The sequence below is a fragment of the Rhipicephalus microplus genome, chromosome 4, assembly GCF_043290135.1.
Source record: "Rhipicephalus microplus isolate Deutch F79 chromosome 4, USDA_Rmic, whole genome shotgun sequence".
Lineage (NCBI taxonomy): Eukaryota > Metazoa > Arthropoda > Arachnida > Ixodida > Ixodidae > Rhipicephalus > Rhipicephalus microplus.
The window spans coordinates 133,859,593-133,878,041 of record NC_134703.1 but is presented as its reverse complement, the minus strand read 5'-3'; the positions used below and the strand labels follow the sequence as shown (position 1 = coordinate 133,878,041).

General features: G+C 46.9%; 1 protein-coding gene and 1 long non-coding RNA gene across 5 annotated transcripts in view; one reads left to right on the top strand and one right to left on the bottom strand.

Annotated features, from left to right (window-relative positions):
• The window catches only part of LOC119172369 (protein sax-3-like), a 169,184-nt gene that overhangs the window by 28,250 nt on the left and 122,485 nt on the right, over positions 1-18,449 (top strand). The window lies entirely within an intron of this gene.
• The window catches only part of LOC142814619 (uncharacterized), a 71,056-nt gene continuing 64,881 nt past the window's right edge, over positions 12,275-18,449 (bottom strand). The window contains exon 2 of the long non-coding RNA XR_012894988.1: positions 12,275-12,893. This is a non-coding gene — a long non-coding RNA (uncharacterized LOC142814619). The remainder of the gene's footprint in view (positions 12,894-18,449) is intronic.

Below are 18,449 nucleotides of genomic sequence, written 5' to 3'. Positions count from 1 at the left end.
ATATATACCTCGTGTTTACGCCGGTAGGTGTGCGAACAATGTGACGGCAACAATAGCTGGTCTTTTTGGACTTCGTCAAATCCGTAGATATTCTGTTCTCGTAAAACATATCCAAAATGAAAGCAAGCGTCATATTATTAGCACGTTTATGTTTTCAATCTTCCGTTCACTTCGAGTAGCTTAGCAAGAAATCAAATTTACCTTTATCCAGTGATACAGCTCGCAGTGATGTCATTATATTTTGACCTTGGCAAAGCAAGCAAAATGCGAAAACACTAGACTAAGGCAATGGGAAGTACTTCACCTACGCCAAAACTCTTAGAGGTATACTCCGTGGTGCCTTCCGTTTTTGTGAATGAACAAACCTGTGTGAAAAAAACGCTTAGCGAGCACAACGAGATGAGCTTCTAAAAGTCAACTCACGTCGACTTCCTTGGCTCAGTGCCTGCTTGCTGAACATATTTTGTTAGATAAATTTTTACCCTTCCAAATCTCATTTCGTGGAAGAAAAATTGTACATTCCCCATTTCCACATGCTTTTCGGAACTGTCGCATACCACTTTTTATGATGTGCTGCAGGTCAGCACAGGTAAGCCACCCTAAAACAACGTAGACAACAACGCTTGTCTACGCTTGACAACAACGCAGGTATAGCATATAAGTCTAGCGATAGTTTATAAAGCAAGCACCGTGAGCATGGCATTACGCGTGGTCCGGAAGTTTTTGCGTTGTCTGAAATCAGTTAATATGTCAAACTGGTGTACAAACAGCGTGTATATATGCACTGCATGTGAGAATTATTAAGACAAGCCACATGAACAACGTGGGTCCTGAGGCTGCGGATATATATATATATATATATATATATATATATATATATATATATATATATATATATATATATATATATATATATATATATACATCTAGCGCACTAAATAAATTGGTGAACGGCAAAAAAAGGCTGACGCATTTTTTATTCTATATCATGCTTTTTTGTTTTAACAACAAAGCTGTTATGGTTTCACGCTCGAAACGTTCGCAAAAACGGTCATTATCATGAATGGCACCTATTTTGCTAGAGCGTGAATTGCAGTAAATCGGCCATTCGTCATTTGCATATTCTGCTTGGCTCCCAGAACGTGAGCATTCGACACGCACTTCCGCTGCACCATTTCTGTAAACCGTGATACGCAAAAGACTAAGACGGGTGACAGAACAAGTATAAAGATAGAGAAATTAATACATGCAAAGAGAAAGGGTGCGAATAAAAAAAAGCAAAAGAAGGAGATTAAAAAGGAGAGAACGAGGCAGAAAAATTCAGATAAACATAGAGGGAAACCAAGAAACGGAGAGAAAGAAGTGAAATGAATGAGTGAGATTAGATTAGGGAGAGAGACAGAAATAACGGGAAGAAGTTGAAAAAAATTGAAAAAAAGAGAGAGGCGGAGAGAGAGAAGGAGAAAAATAAGTAAATAGAAAGACGCATAAAATAATCAAGTAGAATAGATTGAAAGATAAAGAGAAGAAAATAAAGAATAGCGAGAAGAACCACCGAACTCCGCTGTTCTTGAAGTTCGGCACCATCTGTGTGAAGCTGCCTTGATTTATCAAGTTACATTTGTTCTACTTATCTGTATCCCAAATGAGAGTCTTTGTCCGTAAGAACAATAAATGGGAAACGCTGATCTGCGCCAACTCATTAGCGCGCCTCTGAATAAATGCGATGTTTATTCCCATAGGCGTCACGGTTGTATAGTAGTGACTGCAGATATTCGCGACCCAAACGGCACGCAAGTCTACCCCGATGATATCACCTCTCGAGAACGTGCGTCGCCCTGACCCCGTCCGCCAGCCCGTGTGCGTGGACGTGCGCCATCTTGTGCGCATTGTAGACGCCAGTGCTGCTGACGGCAGGAAACCCAATTACGCGGGACCCGAGCGGCAGTTTGGCGCCAGCTATGTAATTGCTCGGGCCTCGCATGCCTGATGGCTGCCCGAGTTGCTGGGCCTCGCTACGGTTGGCAGGTTTCCGCAGAGACCGTCGATGATCCCTTAATCGCCGCACCCTTTCACCTCGGGAGCAATGCGTGCCGAGTTCATGGCCGTCGCAACACGGGCGAGCAGCGCAACTCCTCCAGTGGCTTTACGACGGTATACAAGCAGCGTCTTGGGAGGCGTGTATACCATGCTCCTACCGATTCTTCTGGCCGACATCTTTGGGAAAATATTGATTGATATGTGGGGTTTAACGTCCCAAAACCACCTTATGATTATGAGAGACGCCGTAGTGGAGGGCTCCGGAAATTTCGACCACCTGGGGTTCTTTAACGTGCGCCCAAATCTGAGCACACGGGCCTGCAACATTTCCGCCTCCATCGGAAATGCAGCCGCCGCAGCCGGGATTTGATCTCGCGACCTGCGGGTGGGCAGCCGAGTACCTTAGTCGGGGCTCTTTGTGAAGAATAAGTGACAGGCTTGCTGTTTGGCGCGCTCATGGTAAAATTTGCTTCGTCATGAGCAGCTCTGACTGGTGGGCAGCACATAAAATATCATGCCTGCCAACTCCACCTATTTACCACGAAGACAACCAAAATTTGAGCAGTTGGCCTGATTGGAGGGGCATGGGCAAGAATTTCTCGAAAAAAAAAAACGGTGATTGCGACATCGTTAAATGATAAGAATAAAAACTACGACAGTCGGTTAGGAAAATTTTCAGATTGCGTGCGGAACATTTTATTTACTTTCGCTTTAGTACAATTTTGTCATGTGAAAAACGCAGTAGCACTGCCGAGGGGCTACTAGCTGTCGTTGAACGCAGTACTTTTAGATCTTTAATTACGCAGACGTACACTCATAGTATATTTACGAATACAAGTAATACAGATTGCGTCTCTAAATACTGGTGGCAATCACTCATTTGTACCTTCGCTGCCGCCATGAGAAACAGTAAATTACTACGTGCAACCTCGCCGCGGTGGTATAGTGGCTAAGGTACTCGGCTGCTGGCCCACAGGTCGTGGGATCGAATCCCGGCTGCGGTGGCTGCATTTCCGAAGGAGGCGAAAATTCTGTAGGCCCGTTTGCTCAGATTTGGGTGCACGTTAAAGAGCCCCAGCTGGCAGAAATTTCTGAAGTCCTCCACTATGGCGTCTCTCATAATCATATGGTGATTTTTGGACATTAAACACCACACATCAATCAAATTATTACTTGCACCAGTTTTCCTGGTTGGCGTGTTCAAGTGACATTCAACACCCCCTTCCAAACATATTTCGACTATTTTGAAAGTTCTGAAATAGCTTTTGCGTGAGACGGAACTCGAAAAATGACTCTATATGGATAGTTTTTAGACAGAGAAGATTTCGTTTCATCACCACCTTCGTCCGCATCATCGACACCTTCTCAGTACTTTCTTTACCACCCTCCACCTTTCCTAACGGTGAGTAGCAGGTCAGAAAATTCATTCAGGTCAACCTCTCAGCTTTTCTATCATCATACCCCCCCCCCTCCCTTTCTCTCGGTGCTCCCAAACTGGCAAAACCAAAATCTGCGCTGGCATCGTTTGTGTCAACTCCACATATTTTATTTCTTTTGTTACATATATGTACATGAAAGCATCGTAGATGCCTAAATTAGTTCATCACGATACTCGGACTGCAGCAGAGACTTCAAAGGCTCTCCACGCTCGTCGTCGCATGCAGAATGAACCATCTAACGAAGCATGCAAAGGCACGGGGCCAGTATTCGCGCGTGCGCGCGGTGCGTGTCTTGGCCTCTCTGCCTCCCGGTAGGCGTAAAAGCGACGGTTTACCTCCGAGATCGTGACCGATCAGACGCGCGTGCAGCTCCTCTCGGGGGCCCAGAGCTTCGCGCCCCGGCTTGGTGCGTGACGCCGTCCGCCGGTCGTCACCTTCACGCCCGGGAAGCTCGGCTCCTCCCCCGTGCACGGCCTTTAAGCCGTAATAACCTTCACTGTATATAGTAGCAATACGCCCAACACATATCCTCCTGGCGCTCATCCTAGTCCGACCCTACTGCACGCAATCTAACGCGAATACGCCGCTGTATGGAGCGAACACAACACCTTTGTTATTCTTCACTTTAGCTCATAGAATCAGTAGATCTCTGCGCAGATATGGAGAGCACGATAAGATGTTGATCAGCGAAGGAAGGTGAACAGGGCAAGCATGGCTGTGTGTGTTTTCCTTATATCTCATAGGCTTTGCTACCATCACGCACAAACATTCAAGGACGAAAAATTGAGTTCAGTTGCGCATCGGAGGTACCTTCCTGGTTTCTTCATAATAACTTCGTTCTTTAACCGTTTCCAGTGGCTGGTTTTGAGAATGTCTGGTCATACGAAACGAGAAGCCGTTTGATTGATCTGTCTCGGTGTCATATTACTTTATCGGTTGTACAGGGAGCACGGGAACCAGTTGTATATTGTCTCAGAGGGCGCCTAATGTTTTCAGTGTAATTCACACGTGCGTGACGGAAGTTGCGGACGAGAAATTGTGTATTTCGCGTTCGTTAACCTACTTTTGCATCGCGACTCTAGTAGCGGTTCATGCTGAAGGCGACTATGTTTGTTTTTGTTGGGCGCCTCTAAGCGGCGTTTGTTTTGAGTGAAAACAGGTGGCAATCGCGTCTGTTCATTTGCGCGAGCGTTGAGAAACTTTCGAAAGTGCATGTCGTGCGAAATCGGAATCACCCAACGTTTTCAAAGAAACAGTTTGAGAGTGGAGCAAGACCAAAAATAATAGAAAACAATCTGAGGGTTGTATACAGGCATAGCTGTTCAAATAAATAAGCGAGATGTTTAAATAACAATTTTCTCGCCACTTCTCTATATAATCTACCTTTCCGACTTTGTTTGTCCACAGCCGAATGTGAAACGCTCAGTCATTCCGACACTGTAGCTTATTTTACATGAACCCTAACACTAGAAGGTTTATTTTACATGAACCTTAATAGTAGAACGTCTAGTCAAAGTAGTCCTGACCAAGTCCGGCTTGAACGCGTTTGCAGTTTGACAAGCACATTATGGGAGTAAAGTCGACCCCTTTTATAATAAGCTTTTCACGCCAACTGAAATTGTGACCCATACAGAGGAGTTTACTAAATACCGATGACAATGTTCCCCGAATTGAAAAAAAATGTTGGGAACACACCTACAAAAAATTACAAAAAATGTAAGTCTACAAACATAACATTGAACGCACGCGCATACAACCAGAAGGAACAATCTCCGCCTTTCCAATTCAGTTTACTCAGGTTAAACTGGTGTGCGCAAATACGGGCAAATGACAACAGAGAATAAGAGGCAGGAACAAGCGCAAACTTTCAACGGAATTTAATTCTTCGTAATCCTCGATATAAAGTGTCACATATAACATAGTCGAGTGGTCGCAAGTTCACAACCAAACATCTTACAGCAAGCCGCGCAAAAAAATCACGCTCCCTATCAAATAATGATATTGACGAATCACCGACACAAGTGTTGTCTCTTGCAGCGATATCAAAGGCTTCCACCAGTTCACGGGCTGTGGTATCAGCACTTCGACCCGAAATCCTAATCTCCGAGAAAATCGCTGAGCACATGCAAGCTTCGCAATGCGCAGGCAAATGCCTGATCCCGTTATTTCCAAGGGAAAGCTCACGTTCCCTTGCACGGTCGTTCACGAAACGCCCCGTGTGACCCACGTAAAATTTCCCATAAGACGGCGGTAATTCGTAGACGACGCTAGTCGCCCATTTCACATACACAAATGCGAGCTTCTTTCTGCAACCGCTGGCTCTCTTCTCGCCAGAGAAGATTCTGGGACAAAGCCCAGCCAGCTTACGCGGGGCGGAGAACACAATCGGCACACCGTGCCTAGCCGCTATCTTTTTCGGGTTGTGGGAAATGCGACGCATATAAGGCATCACCTCTGGACGCCACCTGCGATGTAGGCCTAGGCCAGGGTCCACGCTCTGACGGGCTGCTCTGGCATCACGCAGAAGAACCTCTGCGATTGCTGCCACTACAGTGCAAAAATACCCGGCAGCAAATAAACGCCGCACCTGATCACTAAATCAATCTTGCATTTCATCTGGGCATGATTTCTCGAGAGCGAAATGGAGATACAATTTACTCATCTGAGAGATAACCACTGACATATACTTTGCACACGAATCAAACTGGATTCGCGCAGACGTTGAAACAAGAGAGCTGTCCAGACTCCACAAAAGCCAACCTACAACTGGTAACAACTTCGGTGTCTTCACGCCTTTCTTGGGTCCATGTTTTCATGCCCTGTCTCTTTACCTGAATACATGCCAACTAGATCACCCGCATGTCATTAATACGCGCGTGTCAGATTTAATTTCCAGCACACGAAATCTGGATGTAGCCCACACCATGCCCGCATCCCACGGTGACTAACCACGTGAGTGAGGTCAAATATATATATTTTTTGTCTGACTCGTGGGTATACCTTCACTCAAACACATGGCGAGAGGAAGATGAAGAGGAGAAAGAATCATTTTCCTGGCGCACAACGGCAAGCGAGAAACCTCTCCCCTGCCCAAACGCAGGCATTTTTGCTCGCCTTCTAAGGCCACACACATCCAGTGATAAGAGTTAGAAAGCGAGAGCGCGATAAATCAATCTCACTTGGTCGCCGTCACTGTGCTCTTTGCCCCTTCGTGGTTTTTATTGGCCGGCAAGAGAGTGCCGCAAAGTGTGTGAAAAAAAAAAAGGCTTCGCTACATTCGACGTATAGCTGTGCTGCTCATCCGACGACGTCTCACTCTCGAATCTCGACGTCGTCCTCTCGCTCCATTGAGCGCGACGAGTCTCGTAAGAGGAGCGGATGTGCATATTTTATGGCGTCGTATATGCGCGTTCCCTTCACAGGGCCAAGCTTTTTACGCATGGATAATTCCTTTTCGCCGGCGGCTCGCCTTTACGCGCGGCGCGGGTCGACCGAGTTTCGCGTCGCCGGCGTTCTCAGCGAGAGCCGCTTTCAGAGTGATGTACGAGGCCAGGCAAATGCGTTGAGTTCTTTCTTCCCTATAGTTAATCCCGTGTACGCTTGGCGTGCTTGCGCCATTACGAAGTATACTGTTAAATAATGATGAAGAGGGTGCTTAAAATATCGTTTGTAGTCAGCCTTGTTTTTTCATCACGCTGTCTGCGGCCTAATCCCTAAACGCGTCAGCCGAGGCTCACGACACCGGGTGAACGGAAGAGCGATTTGCTCGGATTTTCGCGGTGCACATTTATGCCACAAACGACGGTGTCATTACGAGGAATGTTTAAAAACGCCCTAGAACTGTGAGCATTATTCATACCGCGAGCCAATACAAATTCTTTTGGAGAAGTTCACGCATAGTAGCAGGAAGATGGAGGTGACGTCGTAGTTAATCAAGAAGAAGAATTCCTGTTTTGCTAGGTTACATTAGGAATTTCTCGTTCGCCGCTCGCGATAACCAGTCGGAGAAAGAATGTAGACAGAATAGAGGTTGATCACTGAGAAATCCTAATTATGTTTGATTAAGAGAAAGAGAAATAGAGAAGAAAGGCAGGGAGGTTAACCAAGCTTGGCTCGGTTGGCTACCCAACACTTGCCGTGGGGTAAGGGTGGAATAATAGAAAAAAAAGAGATGAAAAAAAAAGAAAAGTAAGAAAAAGAAGGATGAATAGTTAGCTCGAGACTACACAGCACGGTCTCCCACTGTTCTTTCACAAGGGCTCGTGAAGTCCGGTGGTCCTTAAGAAGCATAAAAGAGCTTTCGTGGCTTCGCGCATGTGCGATACCGTCGGCCAAGGTCCCAGGATCTTCTTTTGCATAAGCGGTCGTGAATCCAGCTTGTCTTGATTAAATGTCTTGAGTAAATTCATAAATATGCCTTCATGGCTAACAACGTAAGCTCACGAACGAAAGGTCGGACGTTCGATTCCACACGCCGGAGTGTTTTTCTGGATTATTTTTTGTTGCGTTTTCATATATATATAGATACGTACACATATACGGTGAGTGACGCCGGCGGCCAAATCCAGCCAAGAGTGTATATATAATTTTTATCGCAATAAAAAAACATACAGTATAAGCCAAATGTTGAGGTGTACAGAGAGGCGCGGAGATAGATAGAGAAGAGAGAGCGCTGGAAAGCAGGATGACTTTATTGAGAACCAGATTAGCTATCTGCATAGCTGCTTTTTCGCAGTACTGTGCAGCGAATGGGATGTGCAAGGGTGTTCAAAAGTTCCCAGGTCACGTTGACTCGGGATTACACGAGCAAGCAGTCTGGGAACCTATGACCAGCCCCCTTAAGTAAGACAGAGAAGGCAATATGCGTGAACAATAGCGCAACAACCGACCTACTATTGTAGAAGTAAGGGGCACAATATATACTGTGCGTAATTGTGTGTCTCACGCATCTAACGTTTTTGTTTTCCGCTGATTAGGTTTCTCGAGTCTCGCATGAACAGACCAAAGTATACAAGCCTTCTGTACAATGGCAACGTTCAGAACGACGAGCGGGAAAGAACGCGAACACGTTCAAGAGAAAATGCGCGCTTAGTGCAAGGACAACTAACGCACGCGCCGCTCCAACATTCCGCGGAAGTGGCGCATTATTCGCTCGACCTCGTGGCCCGGCTTCACACATGGTGGCTCGCTAGTTTCTTGCGCACGCGTGGCTCATCAAGCCGAGCACTCGAGACAACGAGGCGGCTTGAAACAAAGGCGACGAGCGAACCATGCCACAGGCTAAGACGTGCCGCGGAGATTCTTTTCTGACTGAACGCAGAGCCTCGAGGTACAGTGTAGACTTCTGGAAGATCGTCAGGAAGAATCGCAACATAACGAAAGAAATGAAGTGGCCGCCGCTGTAGGAATCACATGGCGCTCGCGTGTACGTGCACCTGCTCTCAGTGCGAAGGAAGGCATAGACAAAGCGGGACGAAATCAAAGTGACAGTTCGGAGAAAACGATATTCACCAAGGCCAACCATCGTGAACCGTGCAGGCGCTCATGGATATCTCAGAAAAAACTTCTCGTAAATGGCATCACGCGGGGTTTGTAGGTACAGATCTCAGGCTTGACGGGCGCAGCTGAGCAGCCAGCCAGCCGCAGCGGGATAGCTTCCATTTAAGAACGACGCCGCACCACGAGAACGCTAGAGGCAGCATGAACCCCGAATTCTTTCCGGTGGGGCGGAAAGCTCGACTCGCTCGCCGGCTATGCGCCTTGGGAACTTGTAAGTGCGCTCGCCGAAATGCTCCGTCTTGCAGCGGTGCCGCTGGGTTTTAAGCGCGAGTCTAGTACAACACGGTATAGAGTGCTCGTCGAGAAGCGTGTATTTTCGGTCTAAAGTAGGCGCGCTCGTCGGTCTGGTTGAGTGCGGCGGCTCCCTCTTTTTGCGGCTTGGCGCAATTCCGGCTCGTTGCAATGATGTTCGAAATGCCGGCAAAATGGCGACTGAAATAACATACCCGCCCGTTCCATCCCACCTTCGTGGCGCGAAAAAGGGCGCGCTCTGTTGGAAAAAGCTGGAAGGTTGTCAAGGGAGGCCTGCCTGCTTTGGTTGGCGCTTTCCCGGAAAAGGAGGTGTATACATCGCCGAGGATAGAGCCGCATAGGAGGACGGCGTCTGTGGGTGGACGGGGGGAGGTTCAAATAGTGGCTAAACTACTTGCCGCTTCTGTTACTAATCTTGAAATTATATTTTTATTTGAGCTTGCTGGGTGTTATAACAAGCAATTAAGACTTAAAACGGTTACAATGTATCCGCGTTAAGTGCGTGCCGAAATTAAGAGGGGGAAAAAGGTGCATGCACGATATTTGGCCAGTTGGTGCTTCAAGACTTTCTTGAGTTGACGCACCAGGCGCTGTGCCATGCTCCTTACCGGGCTGCAGAAATCAGGCGCCTACTTCTTCTTCTAACCACTATACCACCACCAGTGCACGCACAGCTTGCAAGATGCCCGTGTAGCGCACGTGTTGTGTCCCTCCCATTCCGTCACTGTGGTGCTAATGCGCTAAATGTTTCTGACGACGCGTTACCAACAAGGCTGATTTCAGACCCTCGTGGTTACAAAACCATTTTCAGCAACAAGAGGCCCTGTACGCGAACGTAATGCTTGTGACCTATTCCGGCCAAAAAGGTTAGCCGTGCCTAATGCACCACCCACGTACGTGCCGAGTCAACATTCACCGCACCGTTATTTCCATATGAATCGCAACCAATCTGCAGGTTTAAGCCCCAGGCGGTCACCAGGCATGCAACCCTATTCTAGGTAAACCTTCTGCATCTGCTCCAACACAGCTTTCTAAGCCTGGCCTACTGGTGTGCGTCAGAGAGATACCAATGAAACATAATTGCATAAGTCTCAGTATACGATTCGAGCAGTTTGCTGGTAAACCTGCCTGTTCTTTTGTTTTTGTTTTGTAGGTGAAAAAGTCGTAAAGCAATGAAAGCTTTTCACTCTCTTTTTTGCTTCTTTCTTAGTGCTTTTCGTATTATTTGGTTATGCTGATAAAATTGGCTTGGTAAGAGCGCATTACTGATTTCTCTGTTCTCTCTTGTGGGTTGCGTATGTATTGGCAGTACCAGTTTGCTTTAGTGTGTGTGTGTGTGTGTGTGTGTGTGTGTGTGTGTGTGTGTGTGTGCGTGCGTGCGCGCGCGCGCGTGTGTGTGTGTGTGTGTGTGTGTGTGTGTGTGTGTGTGTGTGTGTGTGGACGCAGACGTGATAGAGGAAGTTTCATCATTCGGGGCTTCGTCACGTAGTGCCACAGTTGTCTTTAGGGGAGGCGACAGATTGATTGATTGATTGATTGATTTGTGGGGTTTAACGTCCCAAAACCACCATTTGATTATGAGAGACGCCGTAGTGGAGGGCTCCGGAAATTTTGACCACCTGGGGTTCTTTAACGTGCACCCAAATCTGAGTACACGGGCCTACAACATTTCCGCCTCCATCGGAAATGCAGCCGCCGCAGCCGGGAATCGAACCCGCGACCTGCGGGTCAGCAGCCGAGTACCTTAGCCACTAGACCACCGCGGCGGGGCGGGGAGGCGACAGCGGCGCCACGAAACTCCAATGCAGATTAATGAAATCCGGAACGTGCGAAATTCTTAATTAAGCTGCATTGCATGCGCGCATGCGCAAACACATAGCAAGCTGGTCTAGGTGTTTTCGTTCTGCCGTTTCTTTGGGGGATTACCGGAAATGCTAATAGCCTAAACATTAGCCTACCCACAAAGAGCGAGACAATCAGCGCCTGAGTGCGCATTGTGATAATGAGCATGGTCTGCGTGAACTGTTAATTTTGCAGCCTTTGTACGTACAAGCCAACATGCCTGGGGTTTTCCGGACCTGTGAGCGCATGCCCCTGTCAAGCATATTGCTTCAACACGCACGTCGACTATGTGGTTCGTGCCTTATCGACAGCACGAGCGTGAAATATAGAGAGCGAGATCGCGGGGTGAGGCACGTGCGCCACGTCACCGTTAATTTGTGCGTTCTTGCTTTTTTTATTTTTATCTGTTTCTGCGCTTGCAACTCTTCTAGGCCCTCTCTTATCTTTACTTCTCGCTTATCTCGAAGCCCCCGAGTCTAAACAGGCTGAAATACAAAATTAAACTCCCGAACACAATATACACCAACGAAGCTCTCAGGAAGTCCCCGGCAGTGTGCATGTGTCGGCTATACGGAACGTTTTTTTTTTTATCTTCTGTCTTTTGCGCTGAACTGCAGATTGGCAGGAAAACATTAAGGGGAATTGGAAGGCACACACACACCAGCAGGCAGGTACGAGCACGAGCGCCACTCTATTCCAACTTGAGAGACCACATCGTTAGCAGGCATTTCGCTAATGAGAGCCCCACTTGGAGACCGCGCACGCGCCATATAGAAGCCACTCGGACGCCTGAATTGGCAGCTCCTTTCGTCTCTGTCACCGGCCTGGCTTCTCTTCACCGTCTTGTTTTCTTCGCATCTATTTTGATGTCATGCCTTTATTTTCTGCGCTGCACATACGTGAATGTTATCTTGTTGTCATATACTGTTTCTGCATTATTTTGGAAACGGTTGTTTATGCGTAAATTCTTCATCTTTCCACTGTCGTTTCTTTAGTAAATTATTTTCGCAAGCTTAGAGGAAAACGCGCAAATGAGGCCAATTCAGTGAAAGCAATGAAACAAAAAATAAAAAGATAGGAAATAAATAAAGAAAGTGAAAAAGAACAAAAAAAAAGAAAAAAGAAAACGCCGTCGCATGTAGTTTTGTTGTCTGAAGAATGAAATTTATTTAGATTTTTATTTATGACACAGGTACTACATAAAAACAAACTGTGGCGAAATCCTACTGCATAGTAGAGTTCGGCCATATTTGTACATGATACATTAACTAAGTCACCAATTACAATTTCAAAGAATTCTGTTCAAATGTGTTTGATTACAGTGGTCGGTTGCAGCCTTAGACTAGTAAGTGAACAATAATAGGAATGCGATCGGTTACTTTTGCGTTGCTTTCCTTCAAATTTTAATGAAAGTTTGCTCAAACTACAATCAACTACTGCGACTTGCATCGTAGAGGAATACTGGAAACTGACGTGAAGGCTGGCAGGCTTACTGCGGACTCTCTGACATTGTGTTATACGTGGTTAACTGTCAACAGGAGTTGTTTTTCAATGTTGTCATCGCCAATTCTTTCACGTGTCCTGGTCAGTTTCAAGACTGAGCACCTTCCTAATACATGCGAAGGTGGGGAGGGCAGAGTTTATATAAGACACCTTGCGCACTGGCTCGTAGTTCCGAAGTGCTTCAATGCCAGTGTCCACGTCGGCTATGAAGCGTCACGACTTCACTCTTGCTGGCGCTTGGCTTGGGCGTTGCGGCTACTGCAAATGAAAGGGCGAGAAAGCACACACTGTGAGATCGAATTCAGACTCCGGACGACCAGACGACCAAATTCAGCCACCACTGCTTTATCAACTTATCGAGAAATTTGTTTCAGGGTCTATTTACGAACATGATTATTTGTAAGTGCGTATTACCATTTTGTGGACCACCTTCACTAATATTGCTTGCGCCATGTGATGGATTACGAAAGGCATAATTCATCACAATACAATGAAATCTCTTTAACTAAATACAGCTATAGCTTAACTGCTCTTTGTGATAATGAGGCTCAAAGAAAATCACCTCCATCGTCCTGTTTAGATTGATTGCCTGTAGTTTCGTGGTATCTCTTGGATACCACCAGTCCGCTTCACAAAATCAGTATATGCAGCTAGAATAAAACTTCGGTAATAGAAAGGAAAGTTAAATAAAGTAGAATCTTCATTGCGCTTTCTCGTTTTATTATTCCGCCTACTAATGAACTTGCGCATGCATAACTGTCCTACATATAAGTGTATTGTAAGATAGGCCTGTATTACTGCCTTGTTCGCTTGCTGCTTTCGGGAAGGTTTGTTTCACGTATACGCCGCTGCGTAAGATGATTACAATGACCCACGGCCTCATCGGCAAAGTGGAACAGTACATCTAACTCTGCGTTGCGACGTGCACCGCAAAGCTCTCTGCCTAGCAGGAAAAACAAAAGAGTAGACAGAAACAAAGCGGAACGAATTGCATCTCTCCGCCGCACCAGAGTTTCTTCCGCTCAATTATCTCTGGCAGCGTGACGCTACAGCGCTAACACAGCGTGGTAAGCCGTGCGAGAAGATAACAAATGGTCGATTGAGATACGCCTCGTGTGTGAGCGCTGGAGCGCCGCCACTGTGCAGGCACCCAGCGTTGTTTTGTTGTTCCCACCTTCACCGATATAAGGCACGCGCGCGCATGATTCAACGTATATCTATATTGCTGTTGTGGCTTCTCTGTTCACTGTATAGCTTGTCAGCGTTGCTCTTCACCTTGACTCGCTTGCCCCACGTATACAGAAGCACCAGGCGTAGCAATGCGAGGTATTAATGAACGACGATACGGGGCCACCGCTGTTCAAGCGCGGTATTTCACCTGCCTCGCCTAGGCGGCAGAGAGCGTAATTGCGTAGCGATCGGACCCAGCTTGCCAGAGCGTCGTATAGTAGCGAGTTGGCCGAGGTAAAGGCACCACCAGCCACTGGGAGGCAAGTGCTTCAGAACTATAGCTGTATGGTGGTTGTTGCGATCCTGCAGGGTCACAAAATATGCTTCGCAAAACCAGTTCTTCCTCAGTTGCAGCGCACGTTGGAACGTCATGGACGAACTGGAAGCTGCGAGCATAAAAAAAAATTGGAGCACACGGTACATGTTGCATTTCTTTGTCACGTGGTACATTTCTTTGTCACGTACATTTTTTGTCACGTACTTTTTCTCGCCAGTTTCCAGCCAGCTCGTGTCCTATCTCTCGTCCTGCTGGAAAGTGTTAGTTGTTGGGCTGTAAAGTATTGCAGTGCTTGAATCGGCGTAAATGGTCCGTGGAGATAGATGAAGTATTGATGCGACCAATTGGCATGCTATGAACATTGGTTTCGGAGTTGTGTGAGTACTATGGTATTGAGTGCCGTTAAGAACTTGGCAGGATGGCCTCGTTATTTCTCATGGCTTAACAATATTTTACACGAGTAACGGCCGATAAGGCGACAGCATCTTCCCCTTTTCTATTTACAAATGTATATGCGTCAGCGCTTCTGAAATATGATTTAATTGATATCTAACGAAAGCAACGTTGTACGCGTTAAGTCATGTGCATTCGCATGAAACAACGATTCACGGCGTTCTGGCCCATGATGTGTCAAACACACAGGCAAACGTCACTTCACTTGGGGCGCGAGCAAGAAAATAACAGAACGAATCAAGTATTATGCACTCGGAGCGAAGACGCAGGGAACGGTGCCGTTCAGAAGTCCCGTAGAGCTAAGAGGAGTGAAAAATGTGACAGCTCCTCAATGATTCATTCCGCGGTATCCAAAACAGTGTGGGTGGCGGAGTAGAGGTTAAAAGCCGCGACGAAATACTGAAAGCGAACGATCAAGAATGATCGCCGGCCTGTCTTCACAATCTTCACTGGCGGTACTCACTGGCAAGCCGGTTCCTCGCGAAGCACCACGAGCGCCCATATATACACGAAGAAAAACAAACCAATAGGCGATACGCCTAAAGAATTTATCGTTGCGCCCTCCTCCCGTCTGGCGGCAGGAGAGAGTAAAAGTTACAGTGGGTGTCGAAACACGTATGACATCACTTAAAAATGTGTTTTCTTAAACTGAGGCTTTGGAGGGCTGATGTCTACAGAATGAGACGACTGAAAAGCTAGCGACTAAATTAGTGCAGCAGATAACGATGGTATAATGCATGTTGAATGCAGGGTTCTTCGCGCTAGAAGAGCAGTTGTGCATTCTCGAACTTCCTCATAATCAAGAGCGCATAAAGCTATTGCGCTGTTGTGATTCTAACCAGTGTGATGTATGGGAATCGAGGCCAGCCCGCTGCCTTTGGGCGGGCTTTGCCGCCTCTTTCTCCGTTATCACCATTGTCGTCAATCACCGTTATCACCATTGTCATCAATGGGAGAACAATCACTGCCTGAGCAAGTGGAAAGCGTACAGTGCAGCGCCTCATAAAGTTCTCGGTCAGCTTGTCGTAAGTGATGTGGTGTTTGCGTCGACCACTTGTATTTTATTCAATTCTTTATCACAAATACCCTATAGAATAAATGCTCTTGTTAAAGCATTCTTGAAGGCATCACATGAAGGTATCACTGGTTCGATCACTCTTTACGATAGTAACCCTTCTCTGAACCCAATTGTTTTGAACCTTTATACTTATGATACTTGCATTCGCGTCCATTGCGTTCACTAAATTTTGGATCTGATCGAATACATAACGAGATTACTATGGGCATTTGTTTAGCGCTTTTTAATGGGAAACTTTTCAGTGACGAAATTTGAGTGAAATGGGACCTGCGTACGGTACGTGAAGGAAAGAGGCGAAATCTGAGGGCGACATCTCAGCGCTTAAAGCGATTTCGCGACCACGTGTTGATTGCGCGTTTGCACGTGTGTTTGGTGAACAGTCTGGCGGGACAACCAAGCGTGGGAATGACAAGATCCTCGAGACCCGATCTGCCGTAGACGTGGTGGTCGTCTCGCCAGTTGGCCACCGACCCCCTTTTTTTTTCACGCGTCGCGTGGTATAGGACAACGGTGAACGTTGTGCTCTTCCTGGCCATTCATCACGACTCGTCGCTGCAGTGTCACCTCTCTGAGAGACTGAAGAGTCGCCAAGCCCGCGTTGTCCTTCGCGTTATACCGTTCAGTCCCGAATTATGATGCGCTGTCCGAAACGCATCGAATTGGTGTGGCTTGATTCCAAGGCACTCGGTATTACATTCCAAGTAAGAAAACGAAGGAAAACGTTCCTCCGTGTGAGTTCTGGTCATTAATGTTTATGAGTGTGTAACAGATTATCTAATTACTCTGCCACCAATGAGATTCAACACTTGCACATGCATAATCCGCTATTAGGCCCAAAATGCATGCACAGTTTGGTTTTTGTTTCTATATTTGTTCCGACCGAAGAAAAAAAAATTTTCACGTTGGTGTTGGAATGCGTCACGTCGAACACTAGTCGAACATGGTAGTGCATCCAGCAGAGTGAGCCACAGAAGCAATACACAGCATAATAAAGTTAAATAATCGGCAGCTGTCCACTAAGGAGGCCTGCACGAATGTGCAAACTAAGTTTCACGCCATTACATGAAACACACGATGCGTGATGTACCATTGAAGTTGGCGTTTCCATCTGTACGCACCCTGACTGAAAGGGTTATAGGAGACTATATATAACGTGCGCTTTTGCAGCCATGATGGCGCACATTAACGCACTGCGACGCCACCGAAATTTCTGTAAGGACGCGGCCAAGCTTGTCAGATGTGGCACCCTCTCAGATTCGCCGTGGATTGGAAAAAAAGTGCTCGAACATTCGCAATTGAATTGAATTGCCACTCTTGCGACACAGCTGTAGAAACGAAGACAATATTTAATGAAGTCTGGCCGAAGATTTCTTGCAAACGTAAAATTGAGGCGAAAGCTAGTATCCGCAAATAATCAATGAAACAATGGTGCATCGAAAACCCTTCAATAGAATGAAAGATGGGAAATTTTGTGGTTTGTTCTTTTCTATTCTGTTTTTTTTATTCTGCCTGAAATGCTTGAGTTCAATGCAGACGCAACATTGACCTGATCTTGGCGTTGTTGTGCCTCGCCCAAGTTCCACGTGGTCTTCGCGGCCTGCTGGCACCTGGCAGCTGTTGATGAGTCAACCCTGCACCGGGACGGCGAAGGACGCGGACAATCGGGAAAAACCACGTCGCCGGCTCCTCTTGACACAAAAGTCGTTGGCCAAGCTTTTGTCAGCCGCCGAGAGCAACACTCCGAAGCAGCGTCGACCCAGCAGCTGTACGGGGTATTCTGCCTTGCTTGAGTCAACCTGGCTGCATCAGGGAGCGACTTTGCGCATGGGATTCCACGTCATCTCACTGTGGTGCCACGCTGGCGCGTGGGGTCTCCCTCACCAAACAGCGAACTGGGCATGCCTTGCCCCCTTTCCTAGGTTCAGAGGGAGGCGGTGTTTGGCTTTCCCTCTTCGGGGCCGGAGAGGAAGACGACGATCTCATTGGAGTATCCTGCGCATAAATTATCTTTGCAAGGGATCTTGGGAAGGCGGACGATGTATAAAAACGCTAGCGCAGAGGCGCTCGTGGGTGATTCTCTTTTCATGTTGTACCACGCTACCATGTAAATACTGTATATAAACATTTTTTTCTCCTTCTCCGGCTTCTCTACTCGTCCTCTCCGGGGACTCGGATGGCCCGAGTCCGCACCACGCTACACAAAGGCGCAACAGTGGCTGGCAGCTTATGGGATTCGCCTGCGTCGGCTGCATCGAAGTGGTGAGTGCCGCGTGTTTGCTCTTCTTTTCGCCAGACTCGTTAGCGCAGATGGTCGGTAACGTGGTAGGGTGATTTTGGTAAATTTTGATTCGCAGACCAAGAATTGAGTGGCTCGTGGGCAAAATTACCTTAGAAGAGAAACGGTGTGCATATCTAAGATGGAGAAGTTTAAGGTCCAAGAACTCCTCGAAATTTGTCAGGAGCTGAATATTTCGGTCGGCTCGGTTAAAAGAAAACAACAAATTTTGGAGCACTTGGGAAAAGAGGAAGTGAGTTTAGAAGAGGCCATTGAGGCCAGAGAAACCATTTTGGCAAAGAAAGAGGAGCGTGAGCGCTTAGCCCGTGAACAAAGAGAGGAGGAAATAAGGAGGGATCGCGAGGATAAAGAACATGAAATCCGTCTGAAAGAACTGGAGCTTCGTATGTCCGTGGGAAATCAAAATTCAGGGGGTGGAGAATCAAAGATAAAGGATCTAATCCACACCTTCAAGGCGGGTGACGACATTGCATTATACCT